The sequence below is a fragment of the Oryctolagus cuniculus genome, chromosome 2 (assembly GCF_964237555.1).
Source record: "Oryctolagus cuniculus chromosome 2, mOryCun1.1, whole genome shotgun sequence".
NCBI lineage: Eukaryota > Metazoa > Chordata > Mammalia > Lagomorpha > Leporidae > Oryctolagus > Oryctolagus cuniculus.
In genome coordinates, this window is record NC_091433.1 from 68,371,971 (window position 1) to 68,387,514 (window position 15,544).

The following is a 15,544-nucleotide window of genomic DNA, read 5'->3' on the forward strand; positions in this document are numbered from 1 at the left end:
CTGTCATTGTATCAAAATGGATGCAACTAGAAAACATTATACTTAGTAAAATAAGCCAGTCCCCAAAGGACAAATACCATATTTTCTCCCTGATATAACTAATAGAGAACCTATAATGTAATCTATAGAAGTGAAATTGATATTTTGAGATGTGAGGACTTTGAACAGCCCTTGTCTTGTCTGTTGAGGAACATGTTTTTTTTCCATGCAATTTATTTTGACCTTTTCCTTAGTATAGAGTTAATCTTATATATATAAAGTTAACTGAAAATAGATCTTCATAAAAATAAAAATAGGAACAGGTGTGGTAGGAGGGAGAAGGGTGGCAGTGTGGGTGGGAGTGTGGGTGGGAGGGTGGGCAGGCTGGGAAGAATCATGTTCCTAAAGTCGTATTTATGCAATGCATGGTTTGTATACCTTAAATAAAAGGTTTCTGGGAAAAGAAAAATAAAGTTCTTGGTCCTCTGAAAGTCATAGGCCTGAAATTGTCCCCTAATAATGCAAATACAAACATAAGAAATAACTTGAACAGAAACCTGGCCTGACCATCGAACCCTGAACACACCCTCTGTGTGCATTTTTTAATTTAAAATTTTTTATTAATATAAAGAGGGCAGATTGCACATATTTCATAGGTGCAATTCTAAGAAAATAATACTTCCTCACTCCCTCAACCCCTTCCTTCTTCTTTCATTAATTTTTGAAGAAACATAATTTTAATTTACTCTGTAATTCTGTGCATTTTATTTGTACTTCCATTTGCTTTTGCCACCAAACTGATCATGAGTGCGCTCTCCTTGAAAACACTTCAGTTGTAGCTCATAACATAATATTGTGTCTCAGTGTTGAAATTTCTTCTAGTAGTAGAAGTCTAACCACACAGTTTTGAAAGGGCGAAGGTTTATAATCAAAACCACCCCAATTCTTTAGGAATAAAATATCTTAGGCAGGGCAGGCATTTCATGCAGTTTTTAAATGGCTCTTGGGTCACTGGCATTCCATATTGGATTCCTTATGTTATAATTCAGCTCTGCTTCCCATCCAGTTATCTGCTAGTTTGTACCCTGGGAAACAGGAGGTGATGGCTTAAGTAGTTGGGTCCCTGCCACCTACATGGTAGACCTGGATTGAGTTCCAGGCTCCTGTCTTTGGCTTGGGCCACCCTTGGCTGTTGCAGACATTTGAGGAATGAAGCAGCAGATAGATCTCTCTCTATTTCTCTCTCTCTGTCTCTGCCTTTCAAATAAAAAATAAAAAACAAATCTTTGTCAACATGGTTCACTTTGAGAATCTATGTGAACTTTGTAATGCTTTCCATCTTGTCTTCTAAGGAAAAGTAATTGTTTTACATAATGCCCTAACAGTAAGTAAATTTTGCTGCAGGAAGATGTGTCACATTTATCAGCCTTTTCCTGTGCCATCCAATGGATGGTCATTAGATAGGCATGGGCCTAAATGACCATGTCCAGTTGTCTTTTTGTGCTATACAAGACTTTCACAATATGTATCCAATCTCCCTGTCCAGTCCTAACTTCTACTCCTATGCTCCTGTCATTGACACTTTGATCCTCTTTTGAAAGTGTCAAGTTCTCCCACTCTTGTATGTCTCTATACACAAGTTCCCTTGGCCCAGTCTGTCTTTCCTTTCCTGATATTTGTTCAACACTCATTCATGTTTCACTTCGCTTGATGAAGCCCTTTCCAATGACAGGAACAGACAGGCATTCCCTTCCTTGTGCATTCTCTCCTTTCCTTGATGTTAGCATATTATAAATTGCATTTGGATCTTTCTATTCTCTCTCATCATGCTGAGGTTTTTTAGGATCAGGCAATATCTCATTTATCTTTGTGACATCCCCCCCTACAGCACAGTGGAAGATGGCTGGTACATAAAGAATGATCAATCAATGTATACCATTAAATATATACTATTCAATATACCATTAAATGAATGGCATACATTTTTGTGTGCACAAATTCATCACTTTATTCTAATTTTAGCTTTTGAAAGATTGATTTATTTAAAAGGCAGAGTGACAAAGAAAGAGGAAAATGTACACACTCAGATCTTCCATCTGCTGGTTCAGTCCCCAAATTCTTACAGCATCCAGGTCTGGGCAAGACTGGATATGGTGATAGCGGTCTCCCATGTGGCTGATAGGGGCCCAAGTACTTGACCTATCATTTGGTGCCTTCCCAGGTGCATTAGCAGGAAGCTGGATTAGAAGTGGAATAGGCAGGGTTCAATCCCAGGCCCTCTGATATGGTATACCAACATCCCAACTGGTGGCTTAAACGGATCATGTTTATATGACACCACTCACAACTAGTGTTATTTTTCCACTTTTGTATTTTTCTCAAACTTTGTGCAACTCTACCAAGATATTAATTATCTATATGAAAAGTTTGTCCTTGTGATGATTATGCAATGATTCAACAGTGCACATGTATAAACAGCCCACACTGCTAAGAAATGCAATCTCTTTAAGAGCTGTTTTTTGGAGTTGATTTAATCTATGTCCTTCAAGATCATGTTTTCACTTACTTAAATTGAGTGGTTATCCCAGACAGATGGCTTTTACCAATAACAGGAACCAAGTTATTATAAACAAAATCTAATTGCAAAGACAATTTTTGTTCTTTTATTGCATTTTCTTTTATATCTTTTTGTTATCCATTTTTCATGACTCTAGTGGAAAATAAGGTTCAACAATATTATTTTATGTGCCTAAGAGATTTACAGCAAGAAAGAAAGCATTTTACAATTTCTACATTGAGAAAACTGTTGTTTTTAGCATGTACTACTTATTGAAAACCTAGTTTTAAAATAAATAGTTGCAAATTGCCAATTTAATAAACTACTTTTTGTTTTTTTCTTATACAGAGCAATATTATATTTCTCTAACTCCAATCTGTGTTACTCCCCTATTTAAATCCTTCTCTGATTGCCTTCAAAATAGTATCCAAACTCCTTAGCAGAGCCTCAGTATCTTTCCAAGCAAGACTCCGATCTCTACATTTCTCCCCCAACCCTGGGCATGCACACAACACTCTCTCCACTTACCTGAACCACCTGCACTTTCTGACACATTTTCATAACAGACATATTTGCCATGTGTCTCTACCCTTCCATGTGTTGTTCCCTCTTTCTTGTATTGTATATGAACAAAATTAAGATTTTGAGATTTGATTATTGGTTATAGCCCTTGCCTATACTTTTGAGGAACAATCATTTTTTTCTACTTACTATTTATTGAATTCTTTACTTGGTAGAGGATTAAGCTTGTGATTATAAAATAAACTGAAAGTATGTTACTGTAAAAATTAAAAGAAAAAATAAGAAAGGAAGGAGGAGGGAGGATGGCAGCATAGGCAGAAGGGAGGGCAGGGTGGGAAATAACACTGTGCTCCTAAATCTGTATATATGAAATTTGTTCACTCCATATAAATAAAAAGTATTTTTAATTAAAAAGGAAAAAAGATGCCAAAAAGGATGGGGCATATATGAAGGTTTTGCTAGAAGAAAAATAATTTTGCTCATACTTACATAAGGGAAATATAGAAAAATAAATTATCTGTTAGGGTATTAGGGAGTCTAAGTATATCCACCATGGAAAAGGGAAGAGCAAAGGTGGTACACCATGAAATAAATAGTTTCAGGCTTTGACTTTTCTTCTCACACAGAAAAAAACTGAAAATGTATACATGGCACACAAGTCCTACACACTCTGATCCATCATTGTCTATCTTTTAACTCACCGCTAGCTCTGCTTCAGCTACAATGACTCCTAGATTTTCTTAGATCATATCAACATTTGTTGTGTCAGGAGTATTTTGTACTTCTTTTTGCTCTTCTGTCTGCTTGGAATTCTCTTTTTCAGCCACTTGTGGATAGTACTTCCATACCCTTCAGGTTGTGCACAAAATCACCTCATCAGTTAAGCCCTAATTAAATCAGAATTCTCCAATCCCCATTACATTCTATCCATTAAGACTGATTCATTTTTCTGCACAGCACTTGTCTTAACCTGGCATTATAATATATACTTTGGGAGTTTTCTGTTTATGGTCTCTCTGAGTATAATGCAACTTTAGCAAGGGCAAGAATTTCATATTCAACTCCTTGATTGTCCAGAACCTACAGAAATGCCAGGCATAGCCTAGGTACTCAATAAATCCAGGTTGAATAATGATCACAACAGTAAATGAGTATGGAAAAAGGAGGTTATAAGATTTGCAAAAAGTTGAACCCAGCACACTAAGCATAAGGCAAAGCAATGCTGAGGGACAGAGAGGCATCTGGTCTGAGATTAAGCTTTTACAATTAAGGTGAGGCTAAAATCTCTTTTACTTTCCTTTTCTAACTTCTTCACTTAATAGCCTTTCTTAGTCATTTTTCTAACATTGTGAAAATAGTACTCCTTCTACCCCAATTTCACTTTAATTGTCTATATTATAGATATCAGATAGCAAAGGGAGGTTGAGGGCAACTTTATGTACCAAATGCATAAAGTCAACTGAAAATGTTGGATCTCTTAGGTAGATTTAATATAAAAATAATTAGAATATAGAGAGAGCAAAAATGTTTGTGATAGATTTCTCTGATAAGAGCTATTTTCTTCATCATAAACCTAGTGAACAGATTCTTCTGTGAGAATAAACAGGGAGCTTTTAAACGTGTCCCTGTAACCGGGAGGCACAGAAAACTGTCATGTGACTCCCATGCAGGGTGTCTAGAGGTTGAAATATTTTTGTCTGCAACTAAATGGGCATCTCCCAGGGATGCATCTGGGAACAAAAAGTAGATGCTAACCGCAAAAGAAGAACCTCAGAGAGATGGAGCATTCTGAGTGTTCCCCAAGAGCACTTTTGCAAAAGTGTGAGAAGGCTCCAGCATTGAGATTCTATTAAGAGTGGGGTGATAGAGAAGTTGGAACTGAGGAAGTATAAGGTATAATGAAAAGAAAGGAGTGTTATGAACATTACAGGAATAGTCACTGAGGGGAGCGATTTGTGGAATCTTCTTAACATACTCAACCATCTGACAGGTGCAGAATTATTAAGCCAAACAGCAACAAATTCGATGATCCAGAAGAAATTGACAAATTTCAGGACACATCTACCTAACAAGTTTGAATCATGAAGAAATAGAATATATAAACAGACTAAGAAGGAATAATTAGATTGAGTCAATAATAAAATTCTCCTATTAAAGAAAAACCCAGGTGACTTCACTGCTAAATTCTAATTATCTATCTTTGTAAATTATTTCAAAACATACAAGAGGTGACGATTCTTCCAAATTCATTTTCATTACCTTGGTACTGAGGTCAGACAATGAAACACTGGTGTAGTCATCTGGAGAGTCAGTGAATGGTGTCTTTCTCTCTCCCTCTCCCCCCCCCCCCCCCCCCCCGCCCAGTAACATTACCTTCAAATAAATAAAACAAAACTTAAAAAAAGAATTGTTGCCGGTGCTGTGGCTCACTAGGCTAATCCTCTGCCTTGCGGCGCCGGCACACCGGGTTCTAGTCCTGGTCGGGGCGCCGGATTCTGTCCCGGTTGCCCCTCTTCCAGGCCAGCTCTCTGCTATGGCCCGGGAGTGCAGTGGAGGATGGCCCAAGTACTTGGGCCCTGCACACCATGGGAGACCAGGAGAAGTACCTGGCTCCTGCCATTGGATCAGCGCGGTGCGCCGGCCTCAGCGCGCTGGCCGCGGCAGCCATTGGAGAGTGAACCAACGGCAAAGGAAGACCTTTCTCTCTGTCTCTCTCTCTCACTGTCCACTCTGCCTGTCAAAAAAAAAAAAAAAAAAAAAAAGAATTGTTGTTAAAAAAAGAAGTGTTGTTAAGCACCAAATGCAAATTATCTAAAAAACGCATCCCATTTCCAGTAACTAGAAAACAAACAAATAAAATATCTAGGAACAAATTTAGTCAGAGGTAAAGGATCTCTACTATGAAAATTATAAATCATTGATGAAAGAAACTGAAGAGGACAAAAAGAAATAAAAAGATATACCATGTTCACAGATCAGAATTCAATATTATTAAAATTTTAATATTACCCAAAGTGATTTACAGATTCAATATAATCTTTATCAAAATACCAATGATATTTTTCACAGAACTGTGAAAAAACACACTGAAATTTAAATGAAATCAGAAAGTATTCCAAAGAGCCAAAATCATCTTAAGTAAAAAGAACAGAGCAGGTGGCATCATACTACCTACCTTTAAAATATATTAAAACAGTTTCACATTTTATAAAAGCACATAGACCAAAGAAACATAACAGAGGCTATAAGTAAATTCACACATCTACAGCCAACTAATCTTTGGCAAAGATTCTAGGAATATGCCCTAAAAAATGGACTGTCTTAATAAATAGTGATGGGAAAATCAGATATCCACATGCAGAAGAAGGAAACTAGAACTCTATATCTCACCATGGATCGAAATCAACTCAAAATGGACTAAAGACCTACATGTAAGACTGAAAACTTCAAAACTACTAGAAGAAAACAAAGGAGAAATGCTTCAGGAATACACAAAATTTTTTGGATCAGACTCCAAAAGCAGGAGAATCAAAGGCAAAAATGGGCAAATGGATTTTTGCAAAGCTAAAGACCTTCATAGCAAAGGTAACAGTCAACAGAGTGAAGAAACAAGTGACAGAATGGAATAAATTTGTAATATATGTCTAACAAAGAATTAAGAACCACAATATGTAAGGAACTCAAGTAACTAAAGCAAAAAAAAATCCAATTTAATAATGGGCAGAGGTCTAAATAGACATTCCTCACAAGACGACACACAGATGACCACCAGGTACATTAAAAAAAAGCTCAACATCACTAATCATCAAGGAAACACAAAACAAAACTACAATGACATATCACCTCACTCTAGTTAGACTGACTACTTTCAAAAAGAAAAATGATAAATGCTGGTGAGGACGTGGAGAAAAAGAACTTTTGCTCATTGTTGGTGAGGATGTAAATTACTATAGTCATTGTGGAAAGCAGTTTAAAAGTTCTTCAAAAAACTAAAATTTGAACTACAATACAATCCAGCAATCATATCACTGTGTATATATCCAAGGGAAATAAAATTATACTGCTCATTGCAATATTATTCACAATATCCAAGAAATGAAAACAACCTAAATGTCCATGGTCAGATGAATGAATAAAGAAAATGTGGCATACATATATAATGGAACACCATTCCAGCACAAAAAAAAAATTATATCTTGACATATACAACAACATGGATAGAAATGGAGGTCATTATGTCAGGCTAAATAAGCCAAGCACAGAACCACAAGTACTGCATGATCTCACTCAAATGTGGATTCTAAGAAAACAGTGATCTCACAGAAGTTAAATGTATAATGGTGGTGGCCAGCATTGTGGTGCAACAGGTTAGGCTACTGCCTGTGACACCAGAATCCCACATGGGAGCCAGTTCAAGTCCTGGCTGCTCCACTTCCAATGCACCTCCCTGCTAATGTGCCAGGGAAAGCAGTAGAGGATGGCCCAAGTGGCTTGGGCCCCTGCCATGCACATGGGAGACCTGTATGGAGTTTCATGTTCCTGGCTTTGGCCTGGCCCAATCCACCATTGTGGCCATTTGGGGAGTAAACCAGCAGATGGAAGACCTTTTCTCTCCTCTTTCTAACTCTGCCTTTCAATAAATAGAAAGTATAATGGTGGTTACCAGAGACTGGTGAAGGCAGAGGGTAGGGTGGGCAGTGGAAGGCTGATTAAAAGGTACTAAACTATATGTAAATAGAAGTACAACTTCCTGATGTTCTAGTGCATAGAATGTCTAAAGAAAATGATTATGTATTGTCTATTAAAAAAAACCCTAGCATGTAGAATTTTGAATGTCTACACTATTAAGGAAACAGCTATTTATCTAGAAATACTAGGGTAACTGCAGTATGCTCTGAATTTGAAATACCCACCTTGAAGAGGGAAAGCCATAGATAATTCTGGATTTGTATACAGTAATAAGTCTGGTTGGGATTTGAGAGGGCCAATGGATAAGAAATAAATTAGAGAGGGCCTTTGTGTGGCCCGAAGATGATGGTGATGATGATGATGATGATGATGATGATGATGTGTACAGATAAAGGGGTGTGATTAGCTGAGCCTCGGACCCTTGGAAAAGGAAAGAGGAGGGGTGAGAACAGTACCAGCAAGGGGAGGGGAGAACAGGAGGAGGAAGAAGACACGCTTCACCTGCACTCTATTGGGAACCAACTGGGAGACTGACAAAGGAATCCAGCAGGTGTGATAAGGTCAGCTGTTCTCACAGATAGAGCTGTGGAGACTCTGGGGTGGCTCAGGGCCACAACACCTCCCCGTTCCTGAAAGTCACATCAGACAGTCTTCCTCATACATTAACAGGCATAGCCCAGCCTGCAGAGACTGTGCCTAAAGGGAAAAGCAGACAAAGCAAAACAGAAGCAAGGTGCTCGCTGCATGAAAGAAAAAGGATTCTCTCCCAGTTACACATCAGAGAAGTTACTCCTTTTCACCTGTGGACGAGAAGACAGGCGATGCTAAGACCAGGTTCTTCAGGGGAAACTTAAACAAAAAAGCTCAGGGAATAAGGCAGCTCCTGCCTCTTTTTCCCAATAGTTCTGTATCACTTCTTTAATTAATACTTCTTGATTTAGCATTTAGCACTTTGAAAGGCCAAGGTATAGCTAACAGTGCCCTGCTGCTTGCATGCACACTATTTTAAAATATTACTGTTTTAAAAACACTACATTTAGCTTCTGAGAAAGAGAACGTTTATTATTACCACAGGCATGGGGAGAAAGAGATAAGTCAGGTCAAGGCCCACATCCACCTCCCCGTGGAGAGAAGGGTTGGAGAATTTACGGAGTTAGGGTAATTGTAGCGGAGCTCAGTGAAAAAAAGCGAAGGAACACGATTGGTGCAGAGGGAAGGAGTGGGGAAAGTAGTCTGAGCATGCGCTCTGATAAATCGGGTCTCCATACATTGTATGCTCAAAGATGGCTGCGGAAACGTCATTGGAGCCGAGTCATTTAACGCTGTAGTATTACTCTATGGTCGGTCTGAGTTGGTCCACACAGGCTCCAGATTCAAAGTTGCCTGCAGCCAGTTTTGTCCAGCTTTATCAGGGACCCTGGAAAGACTGCTCAGTAGCCTTTTTTTTTTCAAAAGCAATTATTATGGGATTGCAGGTTACTATGCAACAAGTGGGCAAAGAACTATTATGGGCTGTAAGTTAGGCAGCCTTGGGAAGCTTGCTGTTAAGCAAGGGGAGAAGGAGCCCTTTGTTTTCCACAGTTTCACAAGTAACCTAATAATAGTGGCATGCACTCACCTGTATAATGGAGGGAAAGCAGTACCTCTGTCCTCTTAGGGTCCTGATGGATCTGAGAATTAAATGGACATAAAATGGATTAACAGGAGAAAAGTTGACAAATGTAATAATTTTATATAACATAGGAGCCTTCATAGGCAAACAAAGACACAAAGAAGTGGCAAAATCTAGATGCTTTTATATTATGCTGAACAAAGAGGCAACTATAGGAAAAAAAGTACGTATAGAGGCTAAGGGCATATAAAATAGCTTTTAAACAAAGTATATTTACATACAATTATCTAGGCCATGATTTCCCCTTCAAAAAACTGCTTCAGAGTGGCTAGGATACCAGTTCACTTGCCCACATTTCAGATCAGAGGGACAGGATTCAATACCTGGCTCCAATTCCTGCCTCCAGCTTCCTGCTAATATAGATCCTGGGAGGCAACAATTGGTGGTTCAAGTAATTGGGTTTCTATTACTTCAAATGGGACACCTGTATTTGGCCTGGCCTAGCCTTCATCATTGCTGGCACTTGGGGAGTAAACTAGTAGGTGGGAGCTGTTTCTACATTCACTCTCTCTCTCCTCCCCCACAATAGTAAATAGAAAATTAAAAAAAAAATTTCCATTCTCCTGATATAGTGAGGGTATCCTTCACATGGAAGATTTTATCTCCTGTTTTCAGCAAGAAAAGGAGAAATCACAATGCCTGTCTTGCATCTACCATTTTCCAAGTACTTTTACCACACTCTTTAGAGCAAAGGGGTTTATTTTGGTGTGTACATTCTGCCCCCCTCCATTATTATCTTTAATCTATTTAAAAGGCAAACAGAGACAGAGATCTCCCGCACTTGGGAAGAATGTATGAATTTTTATTCTTATTTGAAAGGTAGAGACAGACCAACAGATCTTTTATCTGCTTGATCATTCCTGGAATGCATGCTCCAGGCCAAGACCAGGAGCGAGAAACTCAATCCAAGTCTCCCATGTGGATGGCAGGGGCAGAACTATTTGAGTCATCATCTGCTGCCTCCCAGGATGTGCATTAGCAAGCAGCTGGAATCAGAAGTGAAGGTGGGGGGCTCGCGCTATGGTGCAGCAGGTTAAAGCCCCAGTCTGTAGCACCCACATCCCACATGGGCGCCAGTTCTTGTCCTGGCTGCTCCACTTCTTGTGGGGAGCAACTCGGACTATACTGTTATTGGAATTAAGACTTATTCTATGCATCTGCTCTCCCACAATATGGCGCTGGGAGAGAAGAAAACAGCTTCTGCACAGCTGCCTCCAGTTCAACCAATAAACTGTAGGACTTGCTCCTGATTGGAGGAGAGCAGCGTACTCGGCGTGTGGGCAGCCGAGCTAGGATTGGCAGAGGAGGACTATAAAGGAGGAGAAGAGACGGCATGCACCAGGAACATCTAAGGGGAACATCTGAAGGAACACCTGTGCAGCCCCCGAGAGAGCCGGCCGGCGGTGTGCCGCTCCCCTGCGGAAGTGGGGAATGTGGCCAGGGGGAACTGCCCTTCCACGGAGGTGGAAGGGACAGTAGCCAACCCGGGAAGAACCAGCAGCAAACCCGGGGAGGGCCGAGCAGACGAAAGAACAGCGCAGGGTCCTGTGTCGTTCCTCCACGAAGAGGGGGAGCGACATAATGGTGCCGTGACTTGGATATGAAGCCTAGGCAGGGTTTAGTGTTGCTCCTCCATGAAGAGGGGGAGCGACAACTTCTGATCCAGCTCTCTGCTAAGGCCTGGGAAAACAGTAGAAGATGGCCCAAGTCCTTGGACCCCTGAACCCACATGGGAAACCAGGAAGAAGCTCCTGGTTCCTGGCTTCGAGTTAGCATAGTTCCGGTTGTTGTGTACATCTGCCTCTCTGTAACTCGGCCTTTCAAATAAATAAATAAATCTTAAAAAAAAAAAAAAAGTGGAGGTGGGACTCAGACCCAGGCATCCTCAATATGAGATGCAGGATTTCCACATGGTACCTTAATTCCTGCACCAAATGCCTGCCTCCCCCCTTCTCTGTTTATTTCAGAGGTTTTTAAAGCTATACCTAACTTCAGAATCATTTGTGAAAAGACTGTACTAGCATCCAAGTGTTTGGGCTGTGCTCAAGACCTAGTGAATCAAAATCTTCCAGGAGGGAGCCCAGACACTTAGAAAGACAACCCTCAATGCCCAAAACTTTATGTATCAATTGGAATTGCATCCTTGGAATGCAGAGTTAAGCAGAAAATAGTCCCTGCCCATGCTCCTGGAAAGGAAATATCCAAGTAGGAAAATAAATGGTAGCACAGTGGGATGCTTTGGTAAGAGAAGTATGTGAAATGTGCGGAGAAAACCAACAGCTACAGTTTAACAGTGTCTCTATTTTGACATCTGAGGATCTTGGAAGGACTGTGTTGATGGATGGATGTCTTTAGTTTCTGGCTTTCAGTTTTGTTTAACTAGTAGGGCACCCAACAAAAGATCAGAGAAGGAGGTTGGGTGTCTTCTTCTGGCTTACTCCACAGGCAGCCTGGCTGCATCTTTCAACCAAAGGCAGCAGCTCCTGGGGGTAAGGCAGAACCCTTTAAGGCCCAAGAGTGGTAGGGGTTCCCTACCAGCTGAGATACTGAACTATACAGCGTACTCAGACCTAGATGAATACTCATAGTCCCTTTATTAAATTCTCCTAAAATTACCCAAGTTGCAGGTGACTGCTGCCTCCTCGTTTGTGCCAGAATCAATGGTTTAGAAGAAAGCTCTCAAATCAATAATGGAAGGCCCTTAGAAAATGTTGCAGCACCAGTGATGCTCATTAGTTATACATGTGAGGTTAGGATGGATTCAAATGATGACTCTTCTCTGAAGATCAACAATTTCTGAAACTAATAAATCAATTTGTTTCACTGACATATTCCTTTTTATGAAGGTACAGTAGTGATACACAATTTTTAAGAATCTTTGTCTTAGTAAGTCAACCTTTTCTACTAAGTATAAAATAAAAATCTTGGGTGATTAGAAAGCATGTTGTCACGATTTATGTGGCAGTGTGTATTTTTTAATGAAACAGGATAATGATAAATCAGGAAATCAATGGCATCTTAGATGCAGTGTCTTTTGGCATGAATTCTATCCCACCTGATATTAAAATTGTGTTCTGATTTCATTTTGTGCTGTCTTGCACAGCTTTAGGGATTCTTTCATTTTCAAGATTTCTGAATTAATTTAGCTGTGTGTCTTAACATAGAGTTTGGTCATGAACCACGTTTGTTTAAGTCATATATATATATATTATATTATATATTATATAACATAAGTCATATATATATTATATATAAGTCATATATATTATATATAATGATCACAAATCCTTTTGTCATAATTTCCTATGCTGTCGCTCCCCCACTCGCGGAGGAACGACACCAGTCCTTCCAGGATTTGCTGCCGCTCCCCCGCCTCCGCGGAGGAGCAGCACCAACAAGCTCTCCAACCGACTCTCTCAGGGGTCCCCGCATGTTGTCTCTCTCCCCCTTTTATAGTCCTCTCCCACCAATCCGTGCTCTGCTGCCCACTTGCTGAGCACGCCGCTCTCTTCCAATCAGAGGTTGGATCAGGAATCAGCTAATTGACGAAGCAGCTGTGTAAGATTTGTTTACTCCCTCTCAGCGCCATATGATGGGAGATCAGATGCATAGAGTTAGTTTCAGTCCACAGTTTCAGTACTTATTTCTCTCCCGGGTGCCCCACCATGTTGTGGGAGATGGACCCTGCTCCCCACACTATGCCATCTCTTGGTTGACTGAAATTCAATAGCCAGCAGTTTCCTAAAGAAGATTCCACAAGAACAATGTTTCTTGCATTGCTGCACATTTAAGGATGTTTTACTAACATTTCACACTAATGGGCAGTTTGCCTTACATTTTGTTCACATCAATATCTTGTAGTGTTGCTTCCCTGTCTGATAGTTAAAATTAACCAAGAGGAATTTAGAGGCCAATCTTTTACCAAACTTACAACTACATTTATTTGGACTTGGAGTTCCCCAAATTCTTTATCTTCAAAGTACAATAATTTTTTTTGACAGGCAGAGTTAGACAGTAAGAGAGAGAGAGACAGAAAGGTCTTCCTTCCGTTGGTTCACCCCCTAAATGGCTGCTACGGCTGGTGCACCGCGCCAATCCGAAGCCAGGAGCCAGGTTCTTCCTTCTGGTCTCCCATGAGGGTGCAGGGCCCAAGGACTTGGGCCATCTTCCACTGCCTTCCCAGGCCACAGTAGAGAGCTGGGCTGGAAGTGAAGCAACTGGGAATCTGGCGCCCCGATCGGGACTAGAACCCAGGGTGCTGGCACCGAAGGCGGAGGATTAGCCTAGTGAGCTGCGGCACCAGCCTCAAAGTACAATAATTTTATAGAATACATTTTGGCATGGATTCTTTTAGTTCAATTTTTCCTAGAACATAGTGCCTTTTTCATTATAGTGTTTGGTACTAATTTTAGGACTATTTCCTTGAATTAAAATTTAAATTGCTTAGGCAATTCCTCAAACTAATACTTAAAAATCACAAGAGGTGTCTGTGGAAGGAAGGAAGGAAGGAAGGAAGGAAGGAAGGAAGGAAGGAAGGAAGGAAGGAAGGAAGGCGAGAGGGAGGGAGGGAGGGAAGGAGGGAAGGAAGGGAGGGAAAAAGGGTAGTCATGTGACCTAACGATTCAAAGACTGTTGGGATGCCTGCATTGCTCATTGGAACACTGGGTTTGATGCCCAGCTCTGGCTCTTCATTTCAGCTTCCTCCTAATGCTGACCCTGAGGCAACAGGTAATGGCTCAAGTGACTGGGTTCCTGCTACCTATATGGGAGTACTAGTTTGAGTTCCTGGCTTCCAACTTTGGCCTGGCCCAGTTGTCAATGGCATCTGACTCACTCTTTCTGTCTCTCAAATAAATTTTTTAAAACTAAAATAATATAATCATTAGAGGTAGCCAATATGGGCAGTTCTGTGCCCATATTCAACTGTTCCAAAAATGGAACACAATACTTCTGATCTTGCAACTTTAGGATGACCTCCCTAAAGATTTCTGTAGTTAAAAAAAAAATAAAAAAACAAACTCTTCTCACAGAACAGAAAAGGTTAAGTTTTGAGCCTTGCTATATTTATTCTATTTCTACTACCTAAGCCAACTTTGGTTCCAGCCCAAACAAGCAGCTGATTCAATGAATGCATAACATTTTCTTCCTTCAGTACTCTGGCTATATGTTTTATACAAAGCACTGTGCTTCTCATGAGAGAACAAATTAAAAAAAAAATGAGGTCTAATCACTCTAGTGACTCTGTCAGATTTATTCTATAGAACCATTCATGCTAGAAGGAAAATTTTTGACTGACATGATGTTGATATGTCCATGAATTTTTAGCTATAGATTAAAAGCATTTTTTAAACATAGACCCAGTTTCTTTTCAGAAAATATTTGAATTTTTCCCATCAATAATATAAGTCTATAAAACTTCAGCTTCTTTAAATGGCAAGGGCTGGCATTGTGGCACAGTGAGTATAGCTGCCACCTGAAATGCCAGCATCTCATAGGGACACTTGTTTAAGTCCAGGCTGCTCCACTTCTGACCCAGCTGTCTGCTAATGTGCCTGGGGAAGAGCACCAGAAGATATCCCACCAGGCAGGAGACCCAGAGGAAGCTCCTGGGACTGGGCCAGCTCCAGTTGTTGCAGCCTTTGGGGAGTGAACAAGTGGATGGAAGATCTCTCTCTTCTCTGTCTCTGTAGCCCTGCCCTTTAAATAAATAAATAAATCTTTAAAAAAGAAGCTTAAATAGCAGTATGCTTTTAAAGAAGGCAAAGTAGCTTCTGGTCTGCAAGCTGAGGGGTGGTCAGCGCCCCCGGGCAGCTGGAGCCGCTCCAGGACTGATGGGGCGGGGGCCAGCAACCCTCCCCTCCCCTCTGGTGGCTGAAGAGGAGCCTCTTCCTGTTGAGCATCCCAAATCTGAAAATCTGAAAACTGAAATGCTCCAAAATTGAAACTGAGTGCTGACAGAACAGAACTAGTGAAAAATTTCACATCTGACCTCAAGTGATTTGCAATCAAACTGCAGTGGCTGTGATTCGGAGGACCTACTGGGAGAGCAAGGTCACCCACTGCGCGGAAGCTGAGCTGCGGGAGCCACAGGGTCTGTGCACCAGTGCGGGAAGGGGAGTGGATGT

The 15,544-nt window shown here is 40.6% G+C and overlaps 1 protein-coding gene across 1 annotated transcript in view; it reads right to left on the bottom strand.

Annotated features, from left to right (window-relative positions):
* Positions 1-6,833: 6,833 nt before the first annotated feature.
* Positions 6,834-15,544, bottom strand: part of MTNR1A (melatonin receptor 1A) — a 207,759-nt gene continuing 199,048 nt past the window's right edge. The window contains exon 3 of the transcript XR_007914560.2: positions 6,834-9,417. The gene's annotated coding sequence lies outside the window, so the exon portion shown is untranslated. The remainder of the gene's footprint in view (positions 9,418-15,544) is intronic.